A 15308-nucleotide genomic window follows, 5' to 3' on the forward strand; every position below is an offset into this window, starting at 1 on the left:
TCTAAGGAGGAGGTAATGGAAATGGAGACAAACCTCCTTCCTCTCCACCATCTTCTTCATCTTCTTCTTCACAAGCATATTCACCCTCTTCCACTAACACAAACCTTACACATACTCATTATCATACTTCAAAAGGAACTCATCAATCACCTTTTTAAAACTTGATGTTAAATTTGAGTTGCCCATGTATAAGGGTGACGTGAATGTAGAGATTCTTGATAATTAGATTTTTCAGTTGGAGGTCTATTGCAGGATTCAAAACCTTCAAGAGGATGACAAAAAGATTCATTTGACTTCCATGAGAATGGAGGGTCCAACATTAGTATGGTGGGAATCAAAGACCCAAGAGGAGATTAAAAAAAATGGTAAGATCTCAATTTCTTGGATTGATTTCATTGCTCCAATCAAAAGACAATTCTACCCTCTAGCTTATATGCAGAAAGGCATCATGAATTGGAAGAACTTTAGACAACTTAAAAGTAAAAATGTGAAATATTACACCCAAGAATTCAGTAAAAGGTATTTAATGTTAGGTGTAGATTTGCAATCAACAGAGACATTGTTGAAATACATAGGGGGTTTACACAGTTACCTTAAGCATACTATATTAATGTTTAATCCAAGTAATCTAGATGATGTGTGTGTGGAAGCCACTCATCTTCACGCAAGAGGGAAAAACACTCCAGAGGAAGGTAGTAAAAAGCCATTTAAGGTTAAATAGAAAGAAAAGGGCTTCAGGGGAAAAAAAATGCATCTATCAAAAAAGAAGGAGAGAAAGTAACATGCAAACATTGTTCCAGAGAGGGTCAAGATGAAGCTCATTGTTGGAAGCTTCATCCTGAAATGAGACCGAAAAGAAACAAAAACAAGAGAAAAGAAAAGACAACTATCGTCATTTAAGAGGATTTGGGATTCGATTTAGGTGATGAAACTAAAATTATAGCAATGGGGATAAAAGGAAAAGAATCCATTGCTAGCACTAGTATATAAAATTGTCACTCTAGTACTCCAATTGAAGAAACACAGGTTGAATTATTTCATGTGAGAGTAATCTCAAAACATACAAAAATCAACACACTTTTTGATAGTGGGTCTCAAGCCAACTTGATATCTGATAACTTAGTCAAAAAACTTAATCTTGAAACCATTTTACATCCCAAGCCATATCCATTGGGTTGGATATGCAAGGACACAAACTTACATGTTACAAGAAAATGTATTCTTCGGTTTGCAATCACAACAAACTTCATTGACGAAGTTGAATTAGATGTTGTACCGCTTGATATATCAGGAATTGTTTTGGGTAGTCCTTACCTCTATGATAGAAAATAAATATTCTATCGTCATGAAAACAAGTACCACTTGTTCAAGGATGGTGTGGAGTATATTGTGAGATCTCATCGCAAGAAACTAAATCTTTCATTAGTTAATGTAGGGCAAATGAAAAGACTAGTGAATTCAAGAAAGAATTTAGTGCTTCTTATGATCAAACCCAATGTTGATGTTGATTATGAAGCATTTCATGGTTGTAATTCAAATTCAAAAATTGATTTGGTTGATGTTGCTAACCATGATGATGATGTGTTTCAAAAAGCAAAAAGATTTCCTTCCAAGAGGAGAATCCAACATGAAACACCATTGCAGCAAAAGTGTCTTCTTTCTAACATAGACATGCATCGTATGTCAAGAAGGGAAAGTGAAGAAATAACAAATCAAATCTAAGGATCTCTGAACAAAAGGATCATCCAACCATCTCCTTTATCATGTGGTGCACCTATTGTTTTGGCACCGAAGAAGAATGGTAAGAATTTCATTGAATGGGATTTAAGAAATGATTTTCATCAAAGTAGAGTTGTTGAAGTAGACATATGGAAGACGACATTCAAAACAAAGAAAGGTTTGTTTGAATGGCTTGTTATACTTTTTGGTCTTTTCCATGATCCTACTACTTTCATGCATATGAACAAAGATGTGTTGAAGCCATTTCTATACATGACAGTTTAATTGGATGACATTTTCATTTTCAGAAAATTTCATTATGAACATGTCATGTATGAGAAAGAAATACTTGATGTCTTATGTCAAGAACATTTGTTATTGAATATGTCAAAGCATATGTTGGATAAAACTTCTTTGATGTACTTGGGCCATGATATTGGAGAAGGTGAGATGAAGTTAGACATCTTCAAGATTGATGCCATTATTGATTGGTCAATGCTCAAGATAGTCATTTGGATAAGAGGTTTTTTGGGAGCAACCCAATGTTGGAGGAAATATTTTGTTAAATTTTCTTCTATTGTAGCTCATTTGCATTCTTTGGAAGTTGTGCAAAAGTTCTTTGAGTGGGGAGGCAAACAATAAGAGGCATTTGATGCTTTAAAACAAAATATCAGTTCAGCCTTTATACTTTCTCTTCTATACTCCAAAAAGTCATTTAAGTTTCAAGTTGATGTATGTGACTATGCCATGGGAACAGTCCTTATGCAACATGGTAAGCCCATTTCATTTCATTCATAAATTTTCAATGGTGTAGTGTTTAAGTTGCAGCGACAAAGGAACTTCCATTGGATGGGTTTTCTTCTACTATTCCACTTGGTCCAATGGTATAAGAAAGCTATAAGCAACAAGTTTGTTGATGTAATTTCTGGGCATATAGTTTGTATAACTACTTTTCTCAAGCATTATTTTGTTTTACATGAAAGTTATTTTCAGCAAAATACATACTTTCAAGATGTACATTCAAGCTTGAGTCAAAGGAATCAAGTAGAGAATTTGTTTACCATTTCTATCATAATGTGTTGTATAATATTGGTAAGAAGGATGTTTCTACTGATAGTAACATGGAAAAAGCCAAAGAGTTCATTGAATGACTCCAAAAGGTACATCAAACAATGACACATCTGCTTGAAATGAAATTAAAAACAATTGTTCTTAGCCTCTCACACAAGAAAGAAAATAAAAACATATGCTCTTAACTTGTAGGTAGAAAGCAAATAAAAACAATCTCTCTTAACCTCTCACACAAGAAAATATGTGAGAGGAAATAAATATTAATCTATGAAAGCAATAAATATTAATCTATGAAAAACAATAAATATCACACATCGTAGGTGGCCAATCCAAAAGCATGAGATATGGCAAGTTGAGAGGTTCCTAGTGCAAGCATTACCAATCAAGGTGAACATCACTCATGAGCATGGTGCCAAATCCAAATTTTATGTTCAAAACATGACCATTTCTCCAACTTTTCACATGTCTTTGAAAGGAGGAGGCTCTCATATTTATACAAAAAACATAAGAAGATACCTCATTAATGGATATCCATTATTCTCTCAAGCGCAAGCCCCTCCAGGACCTTGCTTTCCTTTATTTCACCTTCCTTCCAACTTTTCTCTTTTTTGCTTCGAACCACTTTCTGACCAACCGCCGTACTGTAACCAATTAGGACCCGACTTACTTACAACCCAACAGGTACTATGATTGTGGTTTACTGGTAGTCACTGGCTGGCTTAGAGTTCTGGCCGCCTTTGGAGGTAAATTTCCGATGCTTTTGCTAGGCCTTTTCTCTGATAGTGAAGACTTCCTTAACTGAACGTCTGTATTTCATGGCTTGAATGGAATTGAACTTCATTCTAAGGATCTATCGCTATTTATCCATTGGTGACCTTTCTTGTGTGGGGTCCAGGTCCGTCCGGTGGGAACACGTCATGCCAGGGAGTATTGGTTTTAAGGGTAATTGTTGCACCACACTCTTGCCTCGGAGTGCCTCACCGCTTTAGAGCTCTGGGGCATCTATTTTCTTTAGATAGACATGAACACTCTTTATATTTATATACGTAATTTGCTGATTGGAATCACACTTGTTTGAAGATGCTGCTGGGTACCATTATCACTCCCTAGATCCCTAGAAAATCTCATATAGTTACAACTAAAATAGGTAATGATGAGACACGTATCCTCTTTGACCTTTATCTAAATCTTCTTCCATATCTTGAAGGGAATTCTAATTTGAGCATTGGAGGCCACATAAGGGTGCCTTGGAAGCTTCCAAATTACCTACACATGTCATTAAACTCAAGCCACTTTTAAGTATTAGCAAGTATATGTCGTTTTTCTAAGTTTTAACCATTTAATTCACTTATAATACTAGAGATCATTAACTTTTGTAAAAAACAAATGGAACCCATATAATTATGAAAATGAAGGCAAATGAAAGATTATATGGCTATAGAGTTGCGCAATTTGGGTGAAATGGTGGCGATAAAAGTGAAAGGGGATGATATTTTGAATACATTTTGGAGACTCTACATGATTTCTAACACTTTTATCTAAAAGTGTGCACAAAGTATTGTAACAAAATAAAATTAAACATTAAATGGAACAAAGTGATAAACTATAGAGTATAAATTTTGTATTATAATTGTTAGTTAATAATAAATTTATTAGAACATATGATATTTTATATGTAAAGTGTATATATATATATATATATATATATATATATATATATATATATATATATATATATATATATAAAACAAAAAATATAACAACTAGAAAACTACACAGTTTGTAGAATTGTTTCTTTAAGATGATACTAGTTTGAAATGAATAGTAAACAAAGAGATGTTATTCATTTTAAAATATAAAGGACTAGAGGTAAACTATAATAGATTCATAGGTAAATTGAAAAAAATAATAATACCCAAAGGATTCCTCAATAAGAAGATATTTGAAGTATAATTATAGAAAATATGGCATTTATAAACATTCAAATTACTTGATAAATGTACAAAGTCAAGGACTCATAGTTTGCACAAGACAAAATGTCAAGGGTTGTAAATAACCCTTAAGTAGATAATAAATAAAGAAATAGAATTTTTTATTATATCAGAGGCTTTAAGCCTTTGAATCACTTTTTGTTTGCCAAGAAAACATAAATTGAGAGAAACATAATAAAAACCTTATTCGATAAACATTTCAAAGTCAAATAATTTGGAGACTTGACTTTAATCGCAGTAATCAAGTCCAAGAAAAATGAGAAACCAAGGGTTGGGAACCTCCAACTCGAGGGAAAAATCCATTGAATTTTAAGTAAAGGTTGTAGTGGTAATCCAAGGATGTTGAAACATCAAAGGAAAATGGGAATTATTCTTCTTCAAGTGTCGATAATATAACTGAGGAGAACATATTTTGATGTTAGAATACAATATGTAGATGCATAAGTAAAAAGAAGACAAAATTGAGGGAAAACTATTACATAATTACCTCTAGAGAACAAGATCATGTAAGAGGCTCGAAGTTCCCTATATAAAGAGCAAGAAAATTATTAATAAAAGTAAGAGAAATTTTAAATTAAAAACCTAAAGAAATTTAAATAGAATTTGAGTATCTATATATATATATTTTATTTTTATGTGTAGGTGTAAAATTCTTTAAATAATTATCTTAAACACATCAAGCAATGATGAAGTATATAGGGAGGGTTTACTTCATGTTCATAGAAGTAGAACGAAAAAGATTCAATATTTTACAGACAAGGAATGTGAAGTATTTCATTCTATTCAAAGGAATTAATAAACATTGTAAAATCATAAACTAAAGTGGTAACTTAATTAAGAGAGGTTTTGGTAAAAAGAGAACCATGCAATCCATCGACCCAAAACTGAACCATTACAGTAAATACATTTTCAAGCATGATAGTATGATGTGGAAGAATTTAGCCACCAAAAAAAATATTTATTTCCTAAATTTCTAAACTTAAATACATATGTCTGAAATGAATAGAACTGAAAATCATAAATGGCTCGAGAGAAACCTTAACAAATATTACCCAATAAGGGTTTGTTTCGAAAACCCTTTAAACCCATCAAAAATTTCTTAATGGGTAGGGTCATTTTACTAAAATATGAACCCAATATTTCTTCACATGCTAACAACATTCGTGTTTAGACCTATTAAACAAAGCTAAATCGTGTATACAGTATTAAAAACAAAATTTGATAGATAATAAAAAACATAACTTGGAAACCATTAACAATTTTCACAAGGTACGTTTCTGGTCTTATCTCCATGCAAAAGAATTCAATATTAAAGAATTAGATTCATAAATGTGTTCACATACACATGTAACAAGATGATCTATTAAATTAACGAAAATATATAGATAATAATAAACGAGTCTGTAACTCTTTAGAATTTTAGAGGGAACATTGTAACACACAATGCTTTATTTGGTAATTACCTGGGAATATCAACATAAATTGTCAAGCTATTACTTTTACTTTTACTTTGTTGGCGTACTAAATTAAGGCTCCATTTTCCAAGGGTATAGCTCAGAAAAGTTTTTCAGCAATAACCCCAAACACTATAAATAAATTTTGTAACAAGGGGGTATAGCTCAGAAAGGTTTTTCAGCAATAACCCCAAAAACTATAAATAAATTTTGTAACAAAGGTAAACAACATAAGGTTTTTAATTTAACTAATAAGAATAACGAAAGAAAAAGACAAATTATTTCTAATAACAAAAATTGTAACAAGGAGACAAATTATTTCTAATAACAAAAATGGTAACAAGGAGAATATTCTTGAATATTCTTACTGAAGGCTAAAATATGATTAGCCAAAAAATGGTAGGTTGCACTAACGAAAGAATTAGAGATTGAATATCTACGTTAGACAATAATGCTTATATGTTATTGGGATCCACATTCAACATAAAATCCATGGAACGAAAATGAGTTGCAAAGCCATGAAAACCTGTCAACATCCAAACAAAATGAGTAACTTAACAACATAAATGACGAAGGAAAATGGCAGTCACTCATAAAGTAATTAACCCTAAAGTCAGGTGAGCCTTTGAACTAACACAATCAAATCTCCACCATCGGTTTTAGGGTTGGCACATGTATCCAAACTCCCTTTTTTCAGAAACACATGGTTAAGGATAGACCACCTAGTGTATGAAGATTCTCAAAGAACCATTGGAAAATATAAACCATATTGTTGTTGATAATCATAGCTCAATGATTAATATAACCCATTAAAAATTTGATTAAACAATAATTTCTTTTTGGTGTAAAGACGTACGTGTTGTTGTATAACTTAGCACACAAGGTCGTTTGCATAAACATTACTCAATACATAATGTGAGTTCAATCAAATCATATATGATGATGAAAAACATGCCACATGATGAGGAAAACATGCCACATGATGAGGAATTAAAATTTGATAGTTATAAATATAAATACAATAGGTCTGAAGAAACATGTTAGGTCCATGAACATTGAACGGTCTAATTAAGAATATGACAGTTAATATTAGCGGTTGGTCAAACTAGCCGTTGGAGGCTCTGCTGGGTCTATTTAACATGCTAAGATGGATCTGTTTCTTCAACTTGTCCTGACGATGAACTACACTGGTTGGTTCGAAATGCGTCGGCAAATGATATTTCATGTGATTTTCACCGAAAAATCTTTTGTAAACGAAATATGACAGTTATAAAAGAAACAACCTGTTAGTTAGGAAACTATGAAATTTGTAAATGCATTGGAAAATAAATAAGAAAGGATACAATAATAATGGCTTATATTGTAAGCCAGTTATATTCATATATGGGCATATGTAGTGACTAATATAGAAAATATTTCCCAATGAGATTCGAATTACAATGATTGAGGTAATAAGAGTAGATCTCTCATCAACTTAATAGTAATAATTACATTAATAAGAGATTGATAATTACATGTTTGTTTAAAAAAAGATGTGTTGTGTATGAGGTAAGTTACAATTAATTTCCTCATGGTATTAGAATGTTAATTTATCCAAATTTGTGCTTGTAGCATCCTCAAAATGATATTCGATGTTTAGATTAGTGATGTCTATCTGACAACCTCTTATCATGGAGCAAGGTTTTTAGAAACATGGACTTATGTTGTTGTTACACAACTGGTGACAACAACACCTTTAATTTTTCCTTCAATTTTTTCATGGTTATGTTGATGTTGTCATGTTTCCATTTGGAAGAACAGTTCATGATATGTTGCAGATCCTTTATAACTAGCTGCAAGACCCTTATAACTAATTTGCATCCTAGTTAAAAATTAGGTGTAAGGTTCTTCTACTATGATAAAACTATAATTGTGGCCAACCATATGGTAAATTATAGAAAATGGCTCTAATTTCTATCTTCTAGCTAAAAAAAATAGCAAAGCATGATCAATTAATACATTTTGCAAAACAATGATCTTGAATACCATAACCAGGGAATTATAGGACAAAGGTGGGAAAAAAGGCATGCCAAAGGAGGAAGAAAAGGTGCAAAAATATGTCAAATTGGGGGACCATTAACTCCCACCAATCATATCTCTTGCATGTCCTCATGTTATGTAAAATTATCCCCTATGTTTGATGTCTCTAACTACGAAGGTGGCTCATAGCCAACAATCTAGATGTAGGAGGGGTATCCTACCTCATTTTCCTTGTAAAACATCAAATTCTAGTTAAAATGGTATCCCATAATTCCTCCTCATATTCCCCCTCATTTAGCGGTAACCATAGAATAGGAAAATGAGACTGTAACCAAATCCAATATACAATGTTGTTTCAAACCTTGACATTGTAAATGGATTTTTGAGCCATAAATCATTAGTGTGAAATGCATCTCTTTTTTGGTGCCCTGAAATGGCTTCTAATTTATTCGGGTATAACCATTTATCACAATCTTGAATGCTCTTATTTTTACCCCTTTTAATGAGAAAATCAAATTCTAGGTCTTATAGTATACCTACTTTTCCTATAAAGAGCACAATATGCTTTGGAGATCCTTTAACCCATAGCTTATCATTACATTCCAAATGCTTAATACAAGATAATGCATCACTCCATCTTACCTGGTTTCTCATGAAATATATAAACACCCTCAATTGAACATCCTCAACTGTTTCATTAGGATCCCAATCATTATACTATATCATGACATAATTGTGTATATATCAATCACATAGAAGGTCTTGATCCTCCTCATTTCTATAGTGAAAGGAAATTGTGAAGTGTTATGGAAATCTAATCTTGTAAGGATCCCCATAAAGATGGTTATAATTTGAAATGAAAATAACTAATCGTTTCAATAAACTAAATAGTGAGGAGAAGGGAGTCAATTGTACTTATTTTTTGTTCCAACAAGCACATACACTTCTTGTCATTTGTTAGTTGTATAATTTTTAAGGTTAGCTGATCAGGTGCTCAAAATTATGCTCAAAAATCAAATTTGTCAGAATTGTGTGGAACTTGAATGACCCCATAGTGCTCGTTGTCCTGAATCCAGTGCAACTCGTTTCACATGAAACAAACACCATATGGCTTCAGAAATGTGTTCTGTTCACTTTGGCAAAATGGTAATTTTTTGAAAAAATAGGGGACATCCCAGTCAACAGTCCGTACTACTGACTACGCTACCCAGTTAGCGTTGAATGTACAGCTGAGGTGGCACAATAATATCATCTACAAATGGTTGAGTGCCATGTGGCACATTCGTACATGCATGAGTTGGGAGGATTCTATTGGTTGAAGGCTGTACAAATGGACCAATGAGAGGGTGACATGTGGCAAACCTGGAGGTTGCCACATGCCTTCTCAAAGGTCGAATAAAAATTTATGTGGGGAGGGAGGGTTCAAGCCCACGACCTCACCCATAACAACAACAAGCTTTACCACCACGCCGTCACCATGAGTCTTAACCTCTATGGAGCCCTACACCTATTTAAGGTTGTAGTTAGAGCATTATGGGCAGAAGGGGCCAAGGTGTAGCCTAGCCCTCGTCACTGCCATTGGCTGAACCATCGATGGGAGGCTAGCCCCATGACCGTCTTGCTAGCTTCTTACCAAACCACCACGACTAACTGCCTCCCCAACTATGGCATGCGAATGCCACCTAAACCGCCACAAGTCAAAACCGTCACCTTAACCACCGGACCTAACCACCTCACATGTGACCACTCTTCCTTAACCACCAGATAGATGGGTTCGTTGGTGGGGAAATTAGCAGGATTGCCAATTTCGGTAGAACTTCCCGAATTAACTCTAGATAATGAATTTAACTGGTTGTTAGCCATATTTGGAGGAGGAAATTATGGAAAGACTGGAAGAAGTCATAACTAAGGAAACTTTCGACCAAATGAGGAGAAATAAGAGGCTAGGGTACAATTTTAGAGTATTATGGACTCATTGGAGCAGATTTCAGAAGCATGTTGAGCATTGTAAACACATATTTTTACACTTTTGAGCATAATAGAGAGGCCCAAGCCATTGGAAGCTGGACCAAGGAGACGTAGCCTAGGAGGGGTGAACTCCTTTATCATGTTACTATTTTAATGTGTTTTTGATGATGTTCTCTACATGTTTATGTTGTTGTTCAGTCTCTTATTCATCTTAAATTTATCATAAAATTAACATAAAAAGTCATTTTTCAATTGCATAAATTCATGAATCCTTAAACACAATGAAAGAATTTAGTTTCTAATCTGAGGAGGATCTTAGCACAATAATCTAATATTCTAAATCAGATCATTTTGGTATCATACCGTGCTAGGTTTGCTTTTTGAAATAAGGATTTAATTGTTTCCAAGTTTATGTCATGCTTACAAGGTTAAAATTGAAAAGAGGAGAAGGGAAGTTGGTTGGAATCCATGAAGTTGGGTAAAGGGGAAGGAGAGCAAGATTGTGACAATCTCCAACATGAGTTCAGCCTCAATTTGCAGTTGTGACTCTAGATATCATGTCTCATGAAGGAGAACCTACAAACATGATAGAAGATGATAAGACCTTCAGAAAGGTTTTCTTTGATATGACATAGATGGTGAAGGTCCTCTATGAAGAGAGGAATACCAGGTTGCAAGGGGAAAGTTTCAAACCTACCAAAGGAAAAGGTTCTTCAGGAGGAGGTAATGGAAATGGAGACAAACCTCCTCCCTCTCCACCATCTTCTTCATCTTCTTCTTCACAATCATATTCACCCTCTTCCACTAACACAACCCTTACACATACTCATTATCATACTTCAAAAGGAACTCATAAATCAATTTTTTAAAACTTGATGTTAAATTTGAGATGCCCATGTATAATGGTGAAGTGAACATAGAGATTCTTGATAATTAGATTTTTCAGTTGGAGGTCTATTGTAGGATTCAAAACCTTCAAGAGGATGACAAAAAGATTCATTTGACTTCCATGAGAATGGAGGGTGCAACACTAGTATGGTGGGAATCAAAGACCCAAGAGGAGATTAAAAAAAATGGTAAGATCTCAATTTCTTGGATTGATTTCATTACTGCAATCAAAAGACAATTCTACCCTCTAGCTTATATGCAGAAAGGCATCATGAATTGGAAGAACTTTAGACAACATAAAAGTAAAAATGTGCAATATTACACCCAAGAATTCAGTAAAAGGTATTTAATGTTAGGTGTAGATCTGCAATCAAATGAGACATTGTTGAAGTACATAGGGGGTTTACACAGTTACCTTAGGCATACTATATTAATGTTTAATCCAAATAATCTAGATGATGTGTGTGTGGAAGCCACTCATCTTCATGCAAGAGGGAAAAACACTCAAGAGGAAGGTAGTAAGAATCCATTTAAGGGTAAACAGAAAGAAAAGGGTTTCAAGGGAAAAAAAAATGCATCTATCAAAAAATAAGGAGAGAAAGTAACATGCAAACATTGTTCCAGAGAGGGTCATGATGAAGCTCATTGTTGGAAGCTTCATCCTAAAATGAGAACGAAAAGAAACAACAACAAGAGAAAAGAAAAGACAATTATCGTCATTTAAGAGGATTTAGGATCCGATTCGGGTGATGAAACTAAAATTATAGCAATGGGGATAAAAGGAAAAGAATCCATTGCTAGCACTAGTATATCAAATTGTCACACTAGTACTTCAAATGAAGAAACATAGGTTTAATTATTTCATGTGAGAGTAATCTCAAAACATACAAAAATCAACACACTTTTTGACAGTGGGTCTCAAGCCAACTCGATATCTGGTAACTTAGTCAAACAACTTAATCCTGAAACCATTTTACATCCAATGTCATATCCATTGGGTTGGATATGCAAGGACACAGACTTACAGGTTACAAGAAAATGTATTCTTCGGTTTGCAATCACAACAAACTTCATTGACGAAGTTGAATTAGATGTTGTACCGCTTGATATATCAGGAATTTCTTTGGGTAGTCCTTACCTCTATGATAGAAAATAAATATTCTATCGTCATGAAAACAAGTACCACTTGTTCAAGGATGGCGTGTAGTATATTGTGAGAGCTCATCGCAAGAAACTAAATCTTTCATTAGTTAATGCAGGGCAAATGAAAAGACTAGTGAATTCAAGCAAGAATTTAGTGCTTCTTATGATCAAACCCAATGTTGATGTTGATCATGAAGCGTTTCATGGTTGTAATTCAAATTCGAAAATTGATTTGGTTGATGTTGCTAACCATGATGATTATGTGTTTCAGAAAGAAAACGAATTTCCTTCCAAGAGGAGAATCCAACATGAAACACCATTGCGGCAAAAGTGTCTTCCTTCTAACATTGACATGCATCATATGTCAAGAAGGGGAAGTGAAGAAATAACAAAGAGAATCTAAGGATTGTTGAACATAAGGATCATCCAACCATCTCCTTTATCATGTGGTGCACCTATTGTTTTGGCGCCCAAGAAGAATGGTAAGAATTTCATTGAATGGGATTCAAGAAATGATTTTCATCAAAGCAGAGTTGTTGAAATAGACATGTGGAAGATGACATTCAAAACCAAGAAAGGTTTGTTTGAATGGCTTGTTATACGTTTTGGTCTCTTCCATGCTCCTACTAATTTCATGCATATGAACAAAGATGTGTTGAAGCCATTTCTATACATGACAGTTTAATTGGATGACATTTTCATTTTCAAAAAGTTTCATTATGAACATGTCATGTATGAGAAAGAAATACTTGATGTCTTATGTCAAGAACATTTGTTATTGAATATGTCAAAGCATTTGTTGGATGAAACTTCTTTGATGTACTTGTGCCATGATATTGGAGAAGGTGAGATGATGTTAGACATCTCCAAGATTGATGCCATTATTGATTGGTCAATGCTCAAGATAGTCATTTGGATAAGAGGTTTTTTGGGAGCAACCCAATGTTGGAGAAAATATTTTCTTAATTTTTCTTCTATTGTAGCTCATTTTCATTCTTTGGATGTTGTGCAAAAGTTCTTCGAGTGAGGAGGCAAACAATAAGAGGCATTTGATGCTTTAAAACAAAATATCAATTCGACCTTTATACTTTCTCTTCTATACTCGAAAAGGTCATTTAAGTTTCAGGTTGATGTATGTGACTATGCTATGGGAACAGTCGTTATGCAACATTGTAAGCCCATTTCACTTCATTCATAAATTTTCATTGGTGGAGTGTTTAAGTTGCAGCGACAAAGGAACTTTCATTGGATGGGTTTTCTTCTACTATTCCACTTGGTCAAATGGTATAAGAAAGCTATAAGCAACAAGTTTGTTGATGTAATTTCTAGGCCTATAGTTTGTATAACTACTTTCCTCAAGCATTATTTTATTTTACATGAAAGTTATGTTCAGCAAAATACATACTTTCAAGATGTACATTCATGCTTGAGTCAAAGGAATAAAGTAGAGGAATTTGTTTACCATTTCTATCATAATGTATTGTATAATATTGGTAAGAAGGATGTTTCTACTGATAGTAACATGGAAAAAGCCAAAGAGTTCATTGAATGACTCCAAAAGGTACATCAAACAGTGAAAGATCTGCTTGAAAAGAGGAAAGGAAAGTATAAAGCAAGGGAGGACAAGCGTCATGTCAATCACAAGTTCCAAGTCAGTGATGAATGGATCGAGATTAGAAAGGCGAGGGAGACTGTACCGTCACCTACTTGACAACTGAAAGTGATCTTTTGGGGTCCAAAAGGCTTTGAGTGGGGAGGAGTGATCAGATGCTGAAAATTATGCTCAAAAATCAAAGTTGTCAGAATGGTGTGGAACTTGAACTACCGCGTAATGCTCATAGTCCTGAATCTGGTGCAACTTGTTTCGCGTAAAGCATACACTGTATAGCTTCAAAAAAATGTTTTGTTCACTTTGGAAAATAAGTAAATGTTTGAAAAAACGGGAACAACCTAGTCAGCAGTCCATACTGCTGACTGGGTTGCCCAGTTGGCGCTAACTGTGTAGCTAAGGTGTCACCATAATCTCATCAGCAAATGGTTGTGTGTCATGTGGCATGTTCATATAGGAATGAGTTGGCAGGATGTTATTGGTTGAAGGTTGTATAGGTGGACTAATGATAGGGTGACATGTGGCAAGCTCGAAGGCCGCCGCATGCCCTCTCAAAGGATGAATAAAATTTCAAGTGGGGAGGCTAGGGTTGAACCCACAGCCTCACCCACAACAACACCAAGCTTTACTGCGACACCCTCGAGATGAAACTTAACCTCTATGGAGCCCCACGCCTATTCAAGGTTGCAGTTAGAGTGTTATGGGGGGAAGGAGTCGGGGTCTAGCCCCAACCCTTGTTGCCGCCAGCGGCAGGTCCATGGGTAGGAGGCTAGCCCCGCGCCCCTCCCACTAGCCACTTAGAAAATTGCCACCACTAACTGCCTCTTTAACCACGAAATGTGAACACCACCTAAAATGGCACAAGCCAAAATCATCGCCTTAATAGATGGACCTAACCACATCGCATGTGAATACTCGACCTTAACTGTGAGATAGCTAGGTTCGTTGGTGGGACAACCAATTTTGGTGAAACTTCCATAATTAACTCCAGATAATGAATTTTAATAGAAGTTAGCTAGATTTGGAGGAGGAAATTGTGGAAAGACTGGGAAAATTCATAAGTGAGGCAATTTTCGACCAAATGAGGAGCAGGAAGAGGCTAGGGTACCATTTTTTAGTATTATGGACTCATTGGAGCAGGTTTCAGAAGCATTTTTAGCACTGTAATCACATCTTTTTACACTTTTGAGCATAATAGAGAGGCCCAAGCCATTGGAAGCTAGACCAAGGAGACATAGCACAGGAGGGGTAACTCATTTATCATGTTCCTCTTGTAATGTGTTTTTATGATGTTATATACATGTTTATGTTGTTTTTCAGTCTCTTATTTATGTTAAATTTCTCATAAAATTAACATAAAACTCATTTTGCACCCGCAATAATTCATGAATCCTTAAGCACAATGAAATAATTTTGTTTCTAATCTTAGGAGTATCTTAGCACAAC

This window comes from Pinus tabuliformis, chromosome 9 (genome assembly GCF_031772625.1).
Source record: "Pinus tabuliformis cultivar Carrire ecotype Pingquan chromosome 9, CPIR1, whole genome shotgun sequence".
Classification (NCBI taxonomy): Eukaryota; Viridiplantae; Streptophyta; class Pinopsida; order Pinales; family Pinaceae; genus Pinus; species Pinus tabuliformis.